Source organism: Elephas maximus, chromosome 5, assembly GCF_024166365.1.
Source record: "Elephas maximus indicus isolate mEleMax1 chromosome 5, mEleMax1 primary haplotype, whole genome shotgun sequence".
Lineage (NCBI taxonomy): Eukaryota > Metazoa > Chordata > Mammalia > Proboscidea > Elephantidae > Elephas > Elephas maximus.
Window position 1 is genome coordinate 35,972,462 of NC_064823.1, and position 23,049 is coordinate 35,995,510.

General features: G+C 38.7%; 1 long non-coding RNA gene across 1 annotated transcript; it reads right to left on the reverse strand.

Moving 5' to 3' along the window:
- Positions 1-29: 29 nt before the first annotated feature.
- LOC126076845 (uncharacterized) lies at positions 30-22,014 on the reverse strand. Its single transcript, XR_007517613.1, has 6 exons — positions 21,888-22,014; positions 18,785-18,835; positions 14,232-14,478; positions 13,667-13,793; positions 534-1,062; positions 30-280 (listed from the first exon to the last, which is right to left on the reverse strand). It is a non-coding gene; the product is annotated as an uncharacterized LOC126076845 (long non-coding RNA).
- Between the last annotated feature and the right edge of the window lie 1,035 nt (positions 22,015-23,049).

Below are 23,049 nucleotides of genomic sequence, written 5' to 3' on the forward strand. Positions count from 1 at the left end.
AACATCTATAGAGAAAGCTTTAACTGGAGAGACTTGCAATGTTCTTGGATGAGATGATATTAAAATATCAATTATTTCTATACTAATTTATATATTCAATGTTTTCCCAGTTCAAATTACAGTAGATTTTTTATTTTTTTTTTTGGAAATCAATAAATTTTTCCGTATTTGAACATCTCGAGGAGATTCTCACAGTGGTCCATGGGTGACATGTAAGATGATATCCAATGAAGTATTATTTGTGGAGGTGTAGAGTTGGAGCTACTCTGTGTTTCCATCACTAAGAGAATGACAAGTGAAGAATACACACCATGAGGCATTATGCAGCAAATAGAAGCAATAGATTAGATGAACGCATAGCTACATGGCTGACCTTAAAAATAGGGTACTGTCTGAGGCTAGGTTCTCTAGAGAAGCAAAACCAGTGATATGTATATATATATATATATATATATATATATATATATATATATATATATATATATATATATATATATATATATATATATACATACACCAAGGAAATCACTCACATGGTTGTAGATGGTGGGAAGTCCCAAGTCTGTGGGTCAGGCATCAGACTGGAGGCTTCTCCTGATTCACATAACTTCAGGGGCTGATGCACCCAAGATCGGCAGGTCAGATGGTCAGATAGCAGTCTGCTGGCTCATAAGCTGGGGAGGCTGATGAATCCAAGATCAGAAGGTAAGACAGCAGGCTGCTGGTTCTCAGGCTGTGGAGGCTGGCAAATCTCAAATCATCAGATAAGTGGCTTGCTCAGGTCTCAAGAGCTGGAGGTCAGACGATGAGTAGCTGGATGCAGAATCCAGAGCTAGAGCCTTGATGGAACATCGATTTATATACTGGAGGCAGGCCACATCCCCAGGGAAATTCTCCTTCAACTGATTTGTCGCTCTCAGCAGATCTCTTCGTGAGTTGACTACACCATTATGTAACTGCTAAGTTTTATCATTACAGAACTACCAAACTACATTGCAACTGCCAAACCACTGTGAATCACGGCCCAGCAAAGTTGACACACAACCTTGACCATCACAGGTGCTGAGTGGAAAATGCAAGAGAAAAATGAGATATGTAAACAACACCACTTCCAATACTTCAAAATACAAACACGCTAAACAACGATACACATTTTGCAACAACACAATTAAAAAGAATTAAGTTGCTTAGAATGGTTAACTATTGGCAACCACACACAAATACAAACACACAGATATACATGGCATGTATTTGAATGTTTTAAATATGTTTATATATTTAATATATTGCATTTAAATATTATTTTTTAATATCTTTTTTACCATATTATTTAAGGCATTTCCTGAGACCACTATGTAATTCATTTTTTTACCCACTCAGAGTTCTTAGCACATTGCTTTGCAATATTAAACCAAAAAACCAAGAAACCATTTGTTGTGAAGTTGCTTCAGACTCATAAGCAATCCCAAAATACTAAAAGAATAAATGAAATTTTCATTTAAGAAGAAAAAAAAAAATGCTCTAGTGATAGAAAATATGAGAAATTGGCACATTTCTTTTTGGAGTCTCAATCTACCTTCTCTGTCTTTTTTCATAATCATGAACCCTGGGTCCATATCCTGTTTCCCCTCCCTTGCATGGCCTATGTACATTGAGAAAGATATTAAAAAAAAAAAAAAAAAACAAACCCAGTGCCGTTGAGTCGATTCCAACTCATAGCAACCCTATAGGACAGAGTAGAACTGCCCCATAGAGTCTCCAAGGAGTGCCTGGCAGATTTGAACTGCCTGCCCTTTGATTAGTAGCTATAGCACTTAACCGCTATGCCACCAGGGTTTCTAGAAAGATATTAAGCCTTTCAAAATCTCTCTGTCCTCATATACAAAATAATAAATGCATAGTATCTATCCCAAAAAAAAAAAAATTTTTTTTTTCTATCACATAAGGATGTTATGAACGTTCAGTAAAACAAGGCTTTATATAGTTGCCAGGCCCACTATATTTATGAGCTTGAAAATGATTGCACATACTGTTATTACACACTGTCATGGATTGAATTGTGTCCCCCCAAAAATGTGTGTATCAACTTGTTAGGCCATGATTCCCAGTATTCTGTGGTTGCCCTCCATTTTGTGATTGTAATTTTATGTTAAAGAGGATTAGGGTGGGATTGTAACAGCCTTACCCAGGTCACATCCCTCAACCAGTGTAAAGGGATTTTCCCTGGGGTGAGGCCTGCACCACCTCTTATCCTCAAGAGATAAAAGGAAAGGGGAGCTAACAGAGAGGGGGACCTCATACCACCAAGAAAGCAGTGCCAAGAGCAGAGCACATCCTTTGGACCTGGGGTCCCTGCTCAGAGAAGCTCCTAGTCCCAGGGGAGATTGGTAAGAAGGAAGACAGAGAGAGATAGTCTTCCTTTGGAGCCAACACCCCAGATTTGGACTTTTAGCTTGCTTTACTGTGAAGAAATAAATTTCTCTTTGTTAAAGCCATCCACTTGTGGTATTTCTGTTATAGCAACACTGGATAACTAACAGACATACTGAACAAACGAACAAGCGAACAAACAACAAACAAACAAATGAAAGAACAAACAAACAGACCCATTGCTGTTGAGTCAATTCTGACTCATAGCGGCCCTATAGTACAGAATAGAACTGCCCCATAGGGTTTCCAAGGAGCGCCTGGTGGATTTGAACTGCTCACCTTTTGGTTAGCAGCCATAGCTCTTAACCACTACACCATCAGGTTTTCCGATATTATATAGCAATCCCTAAATATTTCTTCCCACCTTCTTTTCTTTTTCTCTGTTCCCTGTCAGAACTGGAGATGATCAGATTCTCAGTTATTTCGGTCATAAGGAATAAGACAAAGTTATCAGACTTCATCCTGGTTCTCACAGAACGTCAACACTCAGGTCTAGAGAGTGGTCTGATAGTCCAAAATGAGAATAGCAAGGATTAAAGCCAGAAAAGATCTATGTCATTAAGATAATTAATTGGTTTTGTAAAGTTTGCGGGGTGGAGACTTGGATTGATAATGTGATCAGTAGAAAATAGGCAGATATCTTGCCAGGCAATGAAATATGGCATTAAGAAAATTTGAAGCAGAATATATGCTGAAATAGAGACATAATAATGTTCCATACTGAAACCTTAGGGTCTGACTTCAAGTCTCAAGAGGATTGGGGATGTACAAGGGTGGAGAATTAAGGGCGTAAGTAACAGAGAAATCTCAGACAAGAGACTTAGGTGATATTTCTCATTCTCCTTTGCTAACATCAATACAATGTGTAATCTAAATTTCTGCGTGCAGTTTGTGCTCTTCAACTGAAGCTGACCCTAGCCCTAGTTACAGGAGAAAGATTGATTGGGCTAAGGATGGCTCCATCCTTTTTACATTGATTGGTGCCTGTAAAGCAGCACACATTCTTTCTCTGCCTAAAGGACTGGCTGAGTAATTGACTTAAGACTCAGTTTTTGCAGATGAACAACAAATGGAGGACAGGGTTTTCTCAGTCTTAACAGACTCGCTAGAAACCAGTTCACACTCTAATTCAGGATGATGTGAGGTGTGATGTGAATGCTGGAAGTGCTATAGCCATTTTCCCATCTTCTGGAAGTCAGCTATCGCAGAGAATGCTAAGTCCATCACCTGAGGAACATTTACATCACATACCCATGTGACTAGAATCTAGAAACTGCAATATAAGCAGAGGAGTCTGTGTTATTTCTGGGAAAAGGGATAAAGAAGCAGGTATGCCTCTTCCGTATTCTCTTTCACTGGATGGAGAGAACTCTGAGGACTTAGGATGGAGCCACAAGCTGTAAGGAACCTGGGTCCCTGAATGACAAGACAGAAGGGTGGTCAGCCAGAATCATTGGCATTTGATGATGACGTGAGCACGATATGAGTTCTTATTGAGTAAATCCTCTAAGAATGCAGGAATTGCCTATTGCAGGAGCTAGAATTACTCTAATTAAATTTACATTTGCCTTAGAATTGATTTGACACAGGGGAAGGCAGAGAAAAGGTGAAGAGCAACTAGGTTCCTGATGAGACCATGGGGCTGCTGAATCAAATAATCCTTGAAACTTGAATTATTCCAAACCTTCTGGTAATGGGAAACAATAAATCCCCTGTTACTGTTTACATAGGTTGAGTTGGGTTTTCTGTTATTTTTAGCTGAAAGCTAACTTTGGAAGTATAAAGCAGAAACTCTATTAGTGAGTACCGGTTACAAGGCTAAGGCAAGTCATAAAGGACAAAACAAACAGATATATTGAACAGAACTAGGATGCAAGATGGACAGGGTTCCAGCAGCAAAGCAGTAAAGTGAATTTGATACTGAACTTTCAAGGCACAAATCTCCAGATCTTTATATTTTTTATGCCCTTGGCCCAAATCATCTAGGAGGTTGAGTTAAAGCTGAGCCTGTAGATCGAGGATGAGTGGTCCCAAGCATATGGGAGACTGGACTTGTAAACAGAAGGCCAGCTTTCCATGACTACAGGAATACTTCTATCAGACTCCAGTTGGTAGAAGGCTATTCTAACTAACTGCTAGGGAAAGAATATCTGTTTGGTCTGCCCTGAGCTAGCAAAGATTACAAATGATTACACAATAGTAGGTAGAGTGTTCCAAAACCTATTACTGAGGAGACAGTGATCTATAGAGCTCTTTATATTACTTTTATGAGTAATGGCAGAGGATATTTCATTCATGTGATTTTTTTTTCTTTTTTTTAAGATCAGAGTTCCAAAATCCCAGATGGGTGTCTAAATATATATTCAGTAGAAGAACAATATATTTTGGTGTACTATAGTGGGTTTGAGCCAATCGGAATGTGACCTTGGGTAAAGTTAGTAAAATGAAGGGGTAAGGATAGAGAAAATCTTAAAAATTAGTCTCAAGTAACACAGAAGAGTTCATTATTCAGCTCTGGAAAATATTATTTCATTCTCTCTCTCTTTTTTTAACTATTCTTGAATTTCTAGCTAAAGATTGAAAAAACAAAAGCAAATGTATGTAGAACACTTTCCAACTACTCTGCTGAAAATGGGATTTTGACAGAGAGAACTTGTGCTTAAGCTAAGTGAAACCTTGATCTACATTGATTCATGAGCTTGTCCTCAACTAACACAAAGTACAGAAGGCATTGTCAATCATACTGTGCTGTGATGAAATTTCTTTCACCATCGAAGTTTTCCAATCTTTCCATACATAGGAAAAGGAAGAATTAGAGAGGTAGGAAACAGCAACAGCCAAGATTTTTCTCTGAAGCACGTATTACCAGTAGCAGTTACCGCTGAGTCATGATGATTTTGACTCAGGGTGACCACATGTGTATCAGAGGGGAAATATGCCCCACAGGGTTTTCAGTAGCTTATTTTTTGGAAGTAGATCACCAGGACATTTTTCTGAGATGCCTCTGAGTGGGCTTGAACCACCGACCTTTCACTTGGCAGCTTAGCGTATTAACCATTTACACCACCCAGGGACTCCTAAAGCAAATATTAGTTTTCACTATTTCTGCACTTGCCACGCTCCATTCTTCGAAGGAAGGATACCCAGAGCTGGCCTGGCACTAATAGCTAGTTCAGAGTATTCTTCTGATAAACAAACTATCCCACAAATCACCAACATCAGAACCGGTGACCACGGTGAAACAAGACAAAAACAAAAGCAGTTCATAATCTAATCATGCTTGAGCACAAATACAAACCAGATCATTGTGCAAATACAGAAATTACCAAATATCTCCCCCTCCCAGCTAACGTAGGTGAGTATAGCTTTAAAAAAAAAAAAAATCAATTACAGCTTACGCTTCACTTAGTGCTTTTGGCCTCTGAGATAAAATTCATTAAGAAACCCAATCACAGAATTACATCTTCTTCTAGACAGCACCCTATGTGGAGCAAAACCATGCTTTCTTAAACCCTCTTTCAAATCACCTTACACAAGCCCTAATCCTAAATAAGTGCCTTCTATTACCTTTTTACTAAGTCACCCACAGGTACCCATAATATAGGGTCTCCCTTGGAGCCCTGGTGGTGCAGTAGTTAAGAGCTTGGATGCTAACCAAAAGATCAGCAGATTGAATGCGCCAGCTGCTTCTTGGAAACCTTACAGGGCAGTTCCACTCTGTCCTATAGGGTTGCTATGAGTCAGAATTGACTTGACTGCAATGGGTTTGGTTTTTGTTTTGATGCAGCAAGCATCAATAAACCCAAGTTTATCTGACTACATGCATGTTCCTGACGGTGGGCATGACCTTTATGCCATTAATCTCAGTAATGTAGGGTATTTCATTTTTCAGTACAATGTAGTCTTTAAAATAAACCACATATAACCTAAGGGGTATGAAACCTAGGTTCTACATGCAGATTCAGGACACCTAAATGCCAGGGACTGTTATTATCTGGTTTACTTTCTCTTCAGCATTACCATGTCTATTATTATGTGCCTATAAACTAGTTCTCTCTGAACAAACTAATAAATACCACTTCTTTGAGTATAAATAGCCATTTCTTTGAATACTAAACAATGAAATCAAATGAAAAAGTGATACGTTGGGATTTGCATTAATTAACAAGCGGTGCATAGCTGTAAGATAATGGGAAACAATCAATAAATTTTTCACAGTGTCATTTTAAATTATGCATATTCAAGTATAAGAACTTAAGAATATTTTACATATTCAGCTGGGGCCATAGTCTGACAATCAATGAATGAAACTGTTCACATTACTTTGAAAATCTGTAACAAAGATGTGGTTAATGCAAGGCAACAACACAGAAATATTGATTCCATTTTCCCTTTTCAATTATAGTAAAAAGGAAGAAAATCTAAAATTCTCTGCTCCCAATTTTTTTTTCATTCTCAGCAACACTGGTTCTAATTCAGAGGGCTTGGTGAAATTTTAGTTTTTTTTTTTTTGAGCAGTTATCCCTTTCAAGACCTGTGGGACAAACTGTATCCCCACAAATGTTTTTGCCTCTGGAATTCTTTGCGAAGGCAGTAGTTTGATTTTAATACATCTAGCCTCAAGGTGGGAGACTTGAAACACGTGAAACTCAAAGACCCTGAGTTGGAGCCTCATATTTGTGTAGATTGAGCATTGTGTTAGGTGATGTCACCTGGATGGGGTGAATTTTGTCAACTTTTGACAGTGTGCCTTTAATTCTGTGAGATAAGCTTCCACAGTATGTTTCCCAGTTAGTATGCTCTCCTGAGAAGGCACTTATCTCAAGAAAAGCTATTGCCAGTCTTCATTCACAGTGGCCATTTTGTACCTGACACCAGCCATTAGCTGCTTTCAGCTGTTACTGGCTTTCTGTTCTGCTTTGAATCTTTGATCTGAAATCTTTCAGGACTGCTTTTCTAGCTTCTGAACAGTAAGTAATGCCTTTGCAACAAGGAATAATGCCTTGCAGTGGTTATTTTACAAGGGGCTTGAACTCCTACAAGCTATTCTTACTCTGCATTTAATCTTAGGGCCCAATCATTGCTTCCCCATATAGCAGTGTAATGCACCGCTGTGAGCAGGTCTGCAATATTCGGGGGCAACTGCTTCTGCTCCTTACCTGTTAACCAAACCGAAACCAAACCCAGTGCCGTCGAGTCGATTCCGACTCACAGTGACCCTATAGGACAGAGTAGAACTGCTCCATAGAGTTTTCAAGGAGTGCCTGGTGGATTCGAACTGCTGACTCTTTGGTTAGCAGCCATAGCACTTAACCACTATGCCACCAGGGTTTCCCCTTACCTGTTAGCACTGCTTTTGTTATAATGAAGAATACATTGTAGTGATAATTTTCTTGAGAATCAAATTCCTTTAGTTTAATTTATTTGGGATGTAAGTACTGTTTTGTAGTAATGAAGAATACACAGTAATAAAACAACAAAAAAAAGAAAGTTGCTGTCAATTCCGAGTCATAGCAACCCTATAGGATAGAGTAGAACTGCCCCATAGGGTTTCCAAGTAGCGACTGGTGGATTCGAACTGCCGACCTTTTGGTTAGCAACCACGGCTCTTAACCTCTGTGCCACCAAAGCTCCGAAGAATACATAGTAGTGATAAATTTCCTGAGATTCAAATTTCTTTGGTTTTATTCTTTTAGGAAGGAGGCTTGACCTAGGCAATTTTCTCTCCTTCTATATTCTTATGGGAAACCCTGGTGGTGTAGGGATTAAGGGCTACGGCTTCTAACCAAAACGTCGGCAGTTCAAATCCGCCAGGCGCTCGTTGCAAACTCTACTGGGCAGTTCTACTCTGTCCTGTAGGGTCGCTATGAGTCGGAACGGACTCGACGGCAGTGGGTATATTCTCATGTTTGCTTGGAAGTATGCTATAGTTGTTATGCTAGTTTTCTAGGAGCAACAACTATTTCTTTTCTGGTACAGCGCTCTGTTTTAGAAACGGCAAGGGGTTTAAAGACCCCCAGGGACATCTAGATTTTTTTTTTTTCTTCCCGCCAATGAGGAAGACTCCCATGAGGGAGGTGATGATGATACATTTGAAGGCCTTTTAGATGATGTTGAAGCTGAGTTAAGTTCTGAAGGTGGGCATAACAACACCGACTGGATAGAGAGGGTGAGGAAGCAATGGATGATGCAAAGGAAAGGAATGGAGTAGGTGACAGTGATGATGATGAAGGTGGCTAGAGCAAGGATGTCTCCTACTTTGAAATTTAACTGCCTCACTTAGTCAACATCCTCAGGTTTACACAGACTTGACCCACAAAGACAGAGAAGATTATTTTCTGACAGTGTTTATGGGAGAGATGTTGCAAACTATAAAGGGCCAAACAAATCTTTATGCAACCCAGGAGCACTCCATACAATATAAAGGGAAGACTATTAGAAGGTCCACCCTAAATTAGCAGTATACAACCATAATGGAAATAAAGGCATATATTGTTACGCACATACTGATGAGTATACGCATTATACCTGAGCTACAGCTTTACTGGTCAGTAACCCCGGTGTGGGTGTTGTTTGATCCAAGACCTAATGACTAAGAGCAGATTTAAAAAACTGCCTGAGAACATACACCGTGATGACAATTCAAAAGCTGTGGTGAAAGGAGAACCTGGTTACAACTGGCTTCACAGACTGTGCCCAATTATAGATACTCTCAATAGCCACCTAAAGGAGATGTATGTGCCATCAAGTATCTTAGCAGTTGATGAAAGCATGGTGCTATTCAGGGATCATTCATCAATAAAACAATACATGACCGTGAAGTGTGATGTTCGGGTGATCCTAAAACTGGATTTGTGAGCCATTTTGACATCTATTGTGGGAAAAAGACGGAGGCAATGGCCATCTCTCTCCCTCAGTGAGAGTGTTGTACTGGGACTATGCCATGCATGTACCATTCTCAGAGGCTCCTTGCCTTTTTTTTTAATTGAACTTTAGATGAAAGTTTACAGAACAAACTAGTTTCTCATCAGTTAGTACATACACGTTCTATGTGTTCTATTGGTTAACAACCCCATGACATGTCTGCACTCTCCTTTCTCAACCCTGGGTTTCCTATTATCAGCTTTTCTGTTCCCTCCTGGCTTCCAGTCCCCTCCCCAGGACTGTGGTGCACCCCTTTAGTCTTGTTTTGTTCCACGGGTCTGTTCAATCTTTGGCTGAAGGGTGAACCTCAGGAGTGACCTCATTACTGAGCTGAAAGGGATCCAGGGGCCATACTCTCAGAGTTCCTCCAGTCTTTGTCAGTCCAGCAAGTCTGGTCTTTCTTTTTGAGTTAGAATTTTGTTCCACATTTTTCTCTAGCTGTCTGGGACCCTCTATTGTGATCCCTGTCAGGAGGCTTATTGCTTTTGATAATTATTTTACATCCTGTAGTCTGATAAAAGCCTGACTGAAGTGGGACTGTAGGCTATCAGTACAGTGTGAGCAAATAGAAAGGGAATACCATACATGCTGAGGATACAGAAAATTCACAGTATGGAGAATTTTGATTTTGTACGAAAGGATGCATGTCAACAGTAAAGTGGCAAGACAATAAACCTGTGACAATTTTGTTGAAGCTCCGCAATCCACAGGGTATCAGTGTTGTCAAAAGAAAGAACAAAGATAGTTCCTCCTATAATTTCCTTTGCCCAGGAGCAGTTGCAGCATACAACTCCATTACGGGAGAAATGTACCGTTTTGACCAGAGGCGGAATAGGTACGAGATTGGAAGGTGCTCTCTCAAAATGGTGGCATCAGTTGCTGTATTTTTTCATTGACCTTGCAATTGTAAACAGTTTTACAACGTGGCACATTATCCAGGGGAGAAAGTGTAACTAACTCTCTTTCAGGTTTGCTCTCAGTAGGCAGCTTTCTGAGTGCCAGAAGAGGAAAATCCTCATTTCTGGTGACGCACAAGCCAAGAGTAAGAGGGGTGCCAGATAGGCTCCAGCTCCAAAAGGATGGAAAGAATGCATTTTCCTGTCAATGCATCTTGAAGGTGATGCAGAGAATGAAGCACTAATAACAAGAGACTAGAACAAAATATATGTGCAGGTGTTACCGGGTGGAAATTTCAGGTTCTTGCTCGGCATGACTTGTATTGGCCAATAAACAAGAGACTGAGGTGGGAGAACAGGAAAGACACCTTTATTTCTTTGCACAAGGAAAAGGAGTCAGAGCTACTGCTGCCAAGGCTGCTCACCAAGGGCAGGCAGGCAAGTTACTTTTAAAGGGGTTTACAGGTAAGGAGTTCATACAAGTTACAGCAGCAACATTCTTAATCATACTAAGCAGGTGTAATGGGGTTTACATATAACCTCCAAGCAAAAGCAGGGTTCAGATGTAAACCTGGGGGAGAGGGGATCTCAGCAAAGGAAAGGATTTTTCAGTACAACACGGTAGGGGAGGAAGCCAGGTAAAGAATACAGCACTGTGGGGGCTCTGTCTCACTCCTCCCATTTCTTTTTGGACATTGGTCATTCAAGACCAGTGTCCATTTTGAACTATTTATAGCCTGGCTCGGAGTTGTTTGGCATATTCTTGGGGAGGGGCAAATATTGAACTTAGGCCTTTCCTTGTGGCTACGTCATGACCGCTTGTTGGTTTATAACTGACTACTTACTAAATATTAAGAGAAAAAGAGTGGCTTTTATGCCATGTTTCTGTGACTGTCTCCCTAAAAGATCCTCTTTCTCTCTCTCTCTCTTTTTTTTTTTTCCAGATTGTCTTAGCTATTGTCTTTATACCTCAGGGCCCAGTTGATGTGTCTTTGTGAGTCTTTGTGCATCCATCTCCAGCTGGGTCACATTCTTTATGCTCAAGGACAGGGAATAATGGCTCTAATATTATCTCTTAAATCATTCTTTTCCCTTGATTGAAGATTAGAGGTATTAATACCTGGACTTAGCAGAGCCCTTAGATCCGTGCCTCGGCAGGCTCTTTAAACTCATGGTGCTGGTTTTCCACCGGATACCATCTGGCTCTTCACCAGGATCTTAAGTAAGAGCAACGTTCTCATCAATTGTTTACAGAAGTGAGCGGACTCAATGTACATCAACATTTCAGCCTGAGGCTTTTTTAAGTGTGTAAGACAATCAAAGATAAGTTTTATTATGCCTAATACTGTCAGGACGCAAACTAAGAATATTACTATCTTTTGTAGTAGTGATCTAGCCCATGTACTTATTCCTGATGGTAACCAACTAAATAAATGTGATGTTTATAAGGGTGTTACAGTGTGTAACCAAGTAGCTTGCTGTCTAATTCTATGTGTATCCTATTCTACTTCTCTTGTGTTATTTATCCAAATGCGACAAGAAGTATTTGCTACAGCACAGACTACACTTTCTTGGGCTAATAAAAAATCTAGGGTTCTTTGCTATTTCCTGTCACCTTAGCTAACGAAGTCAGAGATTACTGTTGTGTTTTATCTCATCAGGAGCTTCATCTGTTATTTGTCCCATAATGACTGATAAAGTTCTTAAAATTCTTAAAACTTTTTCTCCAAAGTTTGAAGTTCAAAAGGACACCCAAAGGCGATGGCCTGTGTAGGTTACCCTAACCTCCATGAAAGCCAGAAATCTGGATTCCAGGGGAATTTTGACTCTTTTTTCATTCTTTCTTTTGGGTCATAACCTTGTTATAGAATCTTTGATCAAAAATTCTCAATAAATGATAATTGGGCACCACCTGGTTTTTAAGATTCCAGGCACTATTCAGTGACCTAGGAGGTAGAGTATCAACTCTAGTATTATGCCAATTGTCTGAAGTAACCAAAGAAACCATGACCCTAATGTCTTTGAACCTAGGAACGAAATCTCGTGAGGTGTTTGTTCATACATAAGCAGCGTCAGTAATGGCTTTTCATGTGTCTCAGCAGCATTTTGCAAAACTTCAGAGAAGTAATATACACATAGCAACATTTATCTTTTAAGGTACAAACGATTCCTTGAGAGAACTAATAGAAAATCTATATTGTTCTATTTTGTAAAATCATAGCTTCAACTTTAGACATTTGTCTGGTTCCCAGGCTTGTCCTATGTTTCTTTTTTACCCATTCTGGAACTGCTAGTTTTACTTTAAGACAAAATTATTCTTTTTCCTTAAACGAAACACATATCATATAATATCTAGTTAAGTTACTTAGAAAGGTTTTGCTTTTAGGATTGACTTAAACATAGGTTTTCAATGTAGATACTAAAAATCTAAATCATAAGACTGAAGACAGTTTTTCTTGGATGAAGAAAGAACTAAGGTTCTAAGACAGTCTTACAAAAAAACAGCAATTCTCAGCCATAGCCTCCAACCTGATACAAGACAGAAGCTTAGACACAATTCTCTAGACCAGAAGCAAGCTCTCAGGCCAAAACGAGACAGAAAGACCACATAAACTCACCGAACTATACCACACAAAACAAGGGTATGAGGATTCTAGTTTCTTAAAGTGTATATATCAATTTTTGGTAAGATTGACTCAATTAAACAGAAATAACAGGTTTTAGACAAAACTTATTAACTTGCCAGAACATCGGTTGGAGGAATATTATGATTCTTCATTAAGAAACTTTATCATAAAACAGGTATGGAACTACCACTTCTCCCTGCAAATTTTATAAAAACAGGAGCTGCTACTTCTCTCTGCAAATTTGCCAAAACAGAGCACTATTTTCCAGGTTTTCTCTGAGCCACAGGGGGGGAAAAAAAAAAAACAAATGAGGAACACCACAGGGTTTGGACAGTGCTTTGCTTAAAAAAAAAAAATTTTTTTTTTCTTTTTTGCTTAAACCAATGTGTACCTTTGTTGCTTGAGAGTTTGTGGGTGATAGTTTTTTTTTAGGCAGCCTGGTGCTCTAGCCTGTCTTGTGACAACCTTATCCTATCTCAGGAGTCTTTAACTCTCATGACGAGTGCTGGCAACCACCCTAATGGCTTTTACTGGACAGCCTGTGCCTGAATTTTTGTGGCTTATAGTGGGCTCAGAGCTCTTTGAAAATAGAATTGCCTCTTTAATGTTTCCAATGCCCAAATCCAGACCTAAACTGCAGTTCACCAAGAGTTACTAGATATCAGTGAAAAAATCTAAGAAAGATTCTCCTTAATCAAACCACTTGTTTTTCAAACAAATATATGGGAAAAAATTTAAGAAAACATAACAGACAGAACAAGTAAAGGTTCATTTTCCAAGAGCACTCACCCTGTTGGTGTCGAAGGGACATGGAGTGCGAATGCTTGGACCCAGAAGATAGGACCTCTCTTTTTGCCTGCTCTGCCATGCAGTCCAAACCTCCTTAAGGTCGACCGGATTCATGGTTTTAGAATTCCTGCAGCAAATACACCATGAACTCTTGTAGGGTGAAAACACCACAAAGTTTAGTAAAGCAAAAAGAAAGGTTTTATTTGGCATATATTTAAAGGGGCAAAAGTAGGAAGTGACAAGCCTACTGCCAGAGCCACTTCTGTCCGAGCCTCTGTTCCCAGCTTTTAAGGATGCATCTTAACAGGCTGCCTTCTGGGATCCTATGAACATTCCTCATTCTCTGGATACACACACTTACACACTCACACAACCTAATCTAGTGCACCAAGTTAACAGGCACCTGAGCCTTTTATGCCCTCCGTGGTCAATTTCTCCTGTCTTTTGGGGGGACTTTTCTAAGGCCTCACCTAGGAATTACCCTGTCACCAAATAATATAATGCCCTCAGTGGTCAATTCCTCCTGCTTCTTGGGACTCTTTGAAGGCCTTACCTAGGCACTTACCAAACAACCCAGGTGTGTTTCGTGTCTCACAGAGCCTTTGTTTGGGTTCCGGGGGGATTGCCTTTCAGAGCTGCTCCAAGGTCTCCAGGAGAAATCTCCTGGTGGTGCCAGACATTGGGGCCTATCTGTTCTGATCCATCTCAGGAATCAAGCAGATGGCTTCTGGCTGGCTCACCAGAAATGTCACCAGGTGGAAATCCCAGGTTCTTGCTCAGCTTGACTCATTTTGTCCAATAAATGAGAGAGACTGAGGTGGGAGAACAGGAAAGGCAACTTTATTTCATTGTACAAGGAAAAGGAGTCAGTCAGAGCTGCTGCTGCCAAGGCTGCTCGCCAAGGGCAGGCAGGCAAGTTACTTTTAAAGGGGTTTACAAGTAGGGAGTTCATACAAGTTACATCAGAAACATTCTTAATCATACTAAGCAGGTGCAATGGGGCTTACATATAACCTCCAAGCAAAAGCAGGATTCAGATGTAAAGCTAGGGGAAGGGGCATCCCAGCAAAGGAAATGATTTTTAAATACAACACTGTAGGGGAGGAAGCCAGGTAAAGAATACAGCACTGTGGGGCTCTGTCTCACAGACATTGCCAGGTGTCTTCAGGTATTTTATATGTTTTGAAAAATTTCATACAAAATAATAAAAAGTCTAAGAAGAAAATGACTAGAATAAAATGTATGCACAGTCATTGCCAGATGCCTTCATGTTTTGCCTTATGTTTTACAAATTATCAAGAAATAAAATTAAGAAAATGAAAATAAATGATTTTATCATTGACTTGTATCAGCAGTATCTATGTCATTCAGGGTCTGCTGGAACACGTGTGATCCCAGATAATGGGTATCAATATCCATAACTCATGACAAAAATTCTGAATTGGTCCTTTAATTGGCATGCCTTCATTAGTGAAAACACATAGTAACAGTAAAAATTTCAAAGAAGAAAATAATTGGGTCTTGAAAAGGTTGTTGTTAGAACCATCTACCAACATTTGTCACATTTCCAAGGTTCTATTTAATCAAATCCAAATTTCACGCTGTCCCATTTTCCAAAATGGAAAACAGAAACCTTAAGATTGTTACAAAACCCGTTCTCTACTCAAAAACTTTAGGGGAAAAAATGCAAGTTCTTATAAGAAATTAATTCAAAGAAAATGATTATATTAACCAGGATTTCAAATTTAACTGGTTTATACTTAAATATAAAATTTGCTGTCATATGTAGCGGAGCAGCATATGGTAGTCCTGGATCCAGGGGTTCGACCTGTGCCACCAAGCTTCTCTTTCCCTTTTTCATCTCCTTGACTTTGTATTCTTCTGTGTAGGCTTCATTCACATGCAGACCTTTCAACAAGGTGGTCCTAAGTAACTTTAGGTTTGCATAATTCTTTAAGGTTTTAATTACAGCAGATAAAGGGATGCTTTTTCCAGAATTCCAAAAACAAACAAAAACCTTGGATTTGATTTATATTGCACGCTCATCTCTAAATGTGTCAGCTTATTAACTGGGCCTGGGTTATGTGGACATGTTCTTATCTCTGGAGCCAAGAGTTGACATCAGCCCATGTGAAAACACAAGGAATGGAGTAAACATAATTGCCTGAAGAAAAACTGAGACCCAGTTACAAAAAATGGAGCAATGGATACTGGGCCAGTGAAAACAACAGAAACCCACCACAGTGATTTCTCAAAAACCATTATACATAAAAATCAAGAGACAGGTTTTTGCTACCAATCAAAGATCAAAGTAGAGACTTTATGTTTCCTGGGGAATGGGGGACAGAGAAAGGTAAAAGAGAAAATGTTTTTGGTTCAACACTTTCTAAAACTTCATTCTGTGCATACTAGTTATCCAAAGTTCACAACCCAGGAACTTAAACTCAATGGGGGGTGGGGAATTCTAGTAAATGATTAATTTTACTACCATGTGCTTTTTACTCATGCTTTGTTAGAATTCAGTCTTCTTAGTTCTGTGATTTTGCTGTTGAACCTTCTAATCTCTGCTTCCAGCAGCTCAACAAGAAGCAATATGACCTCTGCCATGTGCTTTTTTTTCTAAATCCCATGGTAGCCAACGCTCTTTGCTCAGCATTGTGCTGCTGCCATTGGCATTTCTCAAGCTCATATGTTAGAAGCCAAATTTGAAGCAATGAATTCTTTCATGGCAGTAAAATTTTTCCTGAGATATCGTAAAGTCCTTGTTCTCTTCTTATTTCTGACTATAGTGGGACTTGACTTCTAACAAACAAGCATATATTTTTCTGAGCCTAAAGTAAGAAATGGGAAAGGAAATAGAGAAGAAAAATAAACCCACATATAAACATTGAAAATACACCTACTCCTCACTTATCGACTATCTTGCTATCTGACATTTAGCATTTACAACAATAGTAAAAATCTTCTATCCCACTTTTTAGTGCACTAACTATGTATGTTCTGGCAGTAACAAATGCTGAAGCATGAGGAAAGAGTAATGCAGGCTGTAGTGGTTAAGGTTATGCATCAACTTGGCTGAGCCATGATTCTCAGTGGTTTGACTGTTATGTAATAATACAGTCACCCTCCCTTTTGTGATCTGATGTGGTCATCCTCCATTTTTGCATAGTGTCGATTTTTGCATAATAACCTGGTCTTTGGAACCTAACCATGTCAAGGAGGAGTGGTTGCAAAATAAAGAGCTTCAGACTTGGACTTCTAATCCCCTGTCACATACCAATTCCAAGAACTAACAATACATATGCAAAAAATCCTTTCATTCAAAAGTTCTGTCAGCAATTTTTCTGCATCTGGCAACCTTGCTTAACAAAAAAAGTTAGAAAATTAAATAAGTATTACATGGTAAGTGTCATGGATTGAATTTTGTCCCCCAAAAATATGTGTATCAATTTGCTGGGCCATGGTTCCCAGCATTGTATGATTGTCCGCCATTTTGTCATCTGATGTGATTTTCCTAGGGTTGTAAGTTCTATCACTATGATGTTAATGAGATGGATTAACAGCAGTTATACTGATGAGATCTACAAGATCAGACTGTGTCATAAGCCAATCTCCTTTGAGGAAAAGATTGATGACAAGGACCTTCCTCCAGAGCCAACAAGAGAGAAAGCCTTTCGCTGGAGCTGGCACTCTGAATTTGGACTTGTAGTCTACTAGACTGTGAGAAAATAAACTTCTCTTTGTTAAAGCCATTCACTTCTGGTGCTTCTGTTATAGCTGCACTAGATGACTAAGACAGTAAGCTTAACTAGCCACTAGCAAGAACCATTCATTTTCCTTGTGCAGGTCCTCTGGAGAAGAACAAGAAAACACATCTCTGGCTAAAGTTTGATGCCTGTTTTCTAACTTTGAGATCTCAAATAAAATGAATTGCTCTTCTTAAAAACAACAAACACCAATTGTCATATTTCCCCCTAATTTTTGATCTCCTCATATCGATGTTTACTCCCAGTGTTGGGCCCTATGTAGCTCCATACTACAGAATGAGAAGATAGGAATTGTTATGGACTTGGATGTTATTTTTGATGGTATGGAATGGTCAATACAAGGTATTCTGTGCAAGTTGCAAATGGTTCTGTGTGATTATAGCTCTGAGGGTAGCCAGTATGAGGATGCTGAGTTTGAAAATGTATGTTAAAGTTTTGTTTATGCTACATATGCCATGCTAGATCTGGATTTTACTCTGTAGGTAATGGAGTCTTAAAGGAGTGAAAAATTTAATATATGTTTGGGTTAAATTTAATATTAAAAGGGAATATATTCCAACTTTTATTAAATGTTTATTATGTTTGTAATTGAACATTGCATTCAATTTAAAAGGGTGTGTGAGTAATGAGTTCAGAGTTAGTTTTTAGTATGCAACACCTAAGCTAATTAGAGATGAAGCATTACTCTCATGTGGGTCAACTTTTATAAGTGTCTCAGTACCTTAATGGTAATATTTTTAGACAATTCCTGAGAATATTACTCAACTCTAAGAGTTAATCTTAAAAAAGTCTCACTAAATTTTGCTGATTTTCAAGCAATTAAACTGGGCATTTTAAGTCCCTGAGCAGAGCATTTTGCTCTCTGTGCCAACAAGGTAGATGCATAGTGTCTTTTCATAATGACCTGCATTCATAGGCTCCAGGAGATCTTTATGCATGGTACATCACCAAGAGTAGTCATTAGGAAGCTTCTCTGGTGACAAATAATAGGAATCTACTCAATAAAAAGGAAATTTACTCAAGGAACATGGGAAAAAGGCACAACCAGCCGTATGGAAAGTGAATCATGGATTGCAAAACCATCAGGACCTGAGGTAGCTACTTTTTCCATCTCTCTGGAGTCATTATTTCTCATGTCTGCTCTCTGCCACGTCTGCTCTATCCCTCCTGCTACAAACCACTGTGGCATTACTCACAAAAATTCACATGGTTTAAAATGGTCATTGTGGCCCTGAATCCAAATTCTCTGCACGCTTTCTTTCAAATGCTTAAGAAGTTCTGACTGGTCAGTAGTCATTCATTGCACAATTATCCTTGAATTACACCTCTTCCCTAGCCACATGGTACTCACAAAGTGACTGGTCTGAGCTGTGCAGCAAGCATTCTTCATGGCTGGAAGTTCCTAGCGAAAGGGAGAAGGGGAGGTATAAAGAGTTTGTTAAAATGATTGAGATATATACATCAATCATTTTAACAATAACCAAAGGGTTGGCAGTTCAAATCCACCAGGTGCTCCTTGGAAACTCTGTGGGGCAGTTCTACCCTCTCCTGTAGGGTCGCTATGAGTTGAATCGACTCGAAGGCACTGGGTTTATACATATATGTAAAATCAGTGATTACTGAATGAATAGGCTGTGATGGCTATTTCATCTTTGATCTAACCTATTTCCAGACCTATTTGCAGTTCAGGATTAATAAATGTGACCTACAATTTTGGTCACATCTTTCCTTCTTCTCCAGATCCAAATCCAAACACATTGGCTGTTATCAGTAGGATGAAATTCATTTATAGTAATAAACCAACAATCTTAAAAGCTCTAAAAAGTTTTTCCCTAGAGTTATATAAATTTTTATCTCATTATTTGAAATAATCATTTTGCCAAACAATTAGAATTTGAAATTTAGACAGACATTATGGGATAAATTTATAAAGGAAAAAGAAGAGGCTACAGCTAAGAGCAAGAACAGGATCTTATCACCATGGTAACTAGATTTTTACATGTGCACCAATAAGTACTTCCACAATAAATAGCAGATATTTAGTAGAAAAGAGATATTAACATTTGAAATAAGACATGTTACTTATGTTTTACATGCTGCGATGCAACTAAAAAATGCATCAAAAAATATTTTTCTGTCTTTCCTGCCCTTCAATTCATGTCCATTTAAATAATTAGATAGTGGAAAATGGAAATGCACTGTCATAACAAAGCAAACTGGCAAGATTCTGTATGCTTGATTGCCTCCTATTTCTCATTTCCGAGATGCAAGAGCGGAAAAACTGAAAAAAAGAGAGAAATTCATGATAGAATTAGCTTGCCTTTCAAAGTAAAATCACTCCTAAAATTAAGAGCAAACATTTTTGAGACTCCAGGCAACATGCCAAATGCTTTACGCACACGATCATGATTCATTTTAATAACAACCCTATGGGGAATATTCTCTTCCTATTCCCATTTTACAAATGATGAAACTGGGGCTCACAGAGATTACACAACAGATAGTAAATTGTGGAGCTGGGCTGGGAGTGCAGGTTGAAATTTCTTAACCACAATGTATTCGAGTCCCAAGTAAATTATTCCTTTACTTAGTACTGTAAGTCTGTATTTGAGACAGAGGCACAGGAAATATGCCTTTGTTTTTTGTCCTTTCAGTTCTGCGTCCTTCAGCGTGTGTCTCCCTGGAGGCACTGGGGCGGCATTGAGGTCTTAATGGGCATAGTGCCATCTTTGACTCTTCAGCTTCTGTTGGCCCATCATTCAGGACTGTGGAAGAAGAGCGGCACACTCTCCTCTTGTATTGGGCAAGAGAAGGATGAAAGAAGGAAGATGCCAAGAGTGAATGGGAAGAGACCACTCTGAAGGCAGTGATTACATGGAGAAAGCAAATCCTTGGCTAAGACGAAAGTTTGTAAATAAACAATCTTGTTAAGTCAGGAATGTACTGGCGTAGCAGGGATTGCTCACTCTTAGTCTTGAGGAAAAAGTTATAAGAAATGTTAACGCAAAGTTTACCGTTCAATCGCCTAAGTGCTAGGGGATCGGTTATGTCATGGTGTTTATTTGGCACAAAATTATTCAAGCTCAAAGATAGCTCTGCAAAATTTCCTAATTATATGATTCTGGGAAAATTACTTAAACAATCCAGCTTATTTATCTGAAATCTAAAGAATCTCGACCAGTTTCCAAGAAAACTGCAAGCTCTAACTTTTTATGATTTTACAGGGACTTTCTTGATTTATTTGTTTTAACTCCTCCCTCCGCCCCATTTATTATCCTTATTAGGAAATCTATTGGTAAGTTCGTTCACTAAATCCAGCATTTGGCTTTGTACTAATCTTGAAAGAATTTACTTCTATCCATATTTAAATAACTGAGGAGAGGGCAACCCTTATAAAACTAAAACGAATATAAAACTGTTTACACTTTTTCTGTTTTAAAAAGTAAATATGTCACTCCGATCCTTTTTTTTCACTCTAGCAACTAGCTCTCACATACAGCTACGGAGACCTGGAAAAACCATGTCGCCTTTCTTTCTCAAGAAAATAAAGGTCATTTTGAACAAACAAATGATACTCTGTGCCAGGTGGAACTGTTCGAAGCCATTAAAACCACAGTGAATTTGAAGTATGTGAAATTCAAAGGAAAGGGTAAACAAATCAAATGAAAACAAAATCCACAGAGTTTAGTTTTAACACAATTCTTTACAAATACTTCATCAAATAATATCTTAAGAAAATAGAAATGCAGCTAGCTGTTCATAATTATAATGAAGGTATACTAGAAAGCTGTCCGCTAGGCATGTTGGGTTTGTTTCTCCAAGAAATTTTCCTATGTATTTACATCTCCATTTACCATAAAATGGTCAGCATTGTCAATTTTGTCATGAAAGTTTTTTATGAGGCGATCAGTAAAATGTTTCCCAATAAGGCTTTAATTTCTGTTAAAATGCCAGACAAAGTGGAGAATTCTCCTGGAATTGGTTTTCTTTTCCTAAAATGCAGTGAAAGCTCATTTAATTATACATGGAAGTCTAATTAAAGCAGAAATGCTGTTCAGATCTCCTCCATACTTCATACCAATGGTCACAATTAGGGGAAGATTTACAGACAATCAATTAAGAATTATTAAAATTATTTTAAATATTTAATTTGAGGTCATTCCATCTTTTGATTAGGTCATTGTTATCCAAACATGCTTAGAAAATGCATTTCCTTTCTGCAGTTTTCAGATATTACCAGTGAACATTTACCAAGGTCCAAACATGCGAATTGAATTGTTTTTAGGTAAACTCAGCGATAGTTTGTTGCGTAGTACATTAGGCTGTTCAGTAGATGTCTGTTTCCTGAAATATGAAAAGTATTTAGTTTAAGGCAGCTTTAGTGATAATTACACTATTTATTGGGAATAACGATCTTCATTCACCACTCCAACCTCCCCCCCCCCAAAAATTACCTAGCACTTTTTCCTTTGTTGATGTTAGGTGCCGTCGAGTCGGTTCCAGCTCACAACGACCCATCGTGCAGCAGAGTGAAATACTGCCCAGTCCTACACGATCTTAGCAATAGCTGCTGTGTTTGAGTCCATTGTTGCAGCTACTGTCAATCCATCTCGTTGAGCGACTTTTTCTTTTTCGTTGACCCTTTTCTTTACCAAGCATAATATCCTACTCCGGGAACTGGTTCCTCCTGGAAAAAAAAAAAAAAAGCATGTCCAAAATGAGAGAAACAAAGTCTCATCATTCTCACTTTAAACGGTCAGTCTGTCTGAAGTTCTTCCAACAGAGATTTGTTCATTCTTTGGCAGTCCATGGTATCTTCAGTATTGTTTGCCAAACCATGATTCAAAGGCATCAGTTCTTCATCTGTGTTTCTTATTCATTGCCTAACTTTTGAATGCATACGAGGTGATTGAAAATACCGCTGCTTGGATCAGGCACCCCTCAGTCCTCAAAATGACATCTTTGCTTTTTAACAGTTAAAAGAGGGCTTTTGCAGCAGATTTCCCCAATGTAATACATCATTTGATTTTGAGAATGCTGCTTCCATGGGTGTTGACTGTGGATCCACGTAAAATGAAACCCTTGACAACTTCAATCTTTTCTCCATTTATCATGATGTTGCTTATTGGTCCAGTTGTGAGGATTTTTGTTTTCTTTATGTCAAGGCGTAATCCATACTGAAGTCTGTTATCTTTTCCCTTAGAAGGAAGTAAAAATTTGTGAAATGTAGAATCCTTTCTATCTGCCCATCGTAGCATATCTTCTTAGTGATTCACATTACGCATCAGCTTATTTAAAGTCTGAAAGTTCCTGTGATGAACAAGTTCAACATTAACAAATAAACCAGAGCGATCCTTTAAAACCTTAAATTAGTGCATATCAATTCTGCTAATAACCTTTAGTAACTTTCACTAAAGTAGAATAAAATCCCAAACTCCCCTTGATGGTCTGCAATCTTCTGTATAATCTGGCCCCTGCCTGCTTCACCTCCTTCATCTCCCTACACATGGAATATTTCTGAAAAAAATCTGATCCCAACATTTTCTCAAGCCCCTCATTTTTTCCCCCAGCCCATCAGCACTCTATAGAATTAATGTTCTTAGGATCATACTTTGG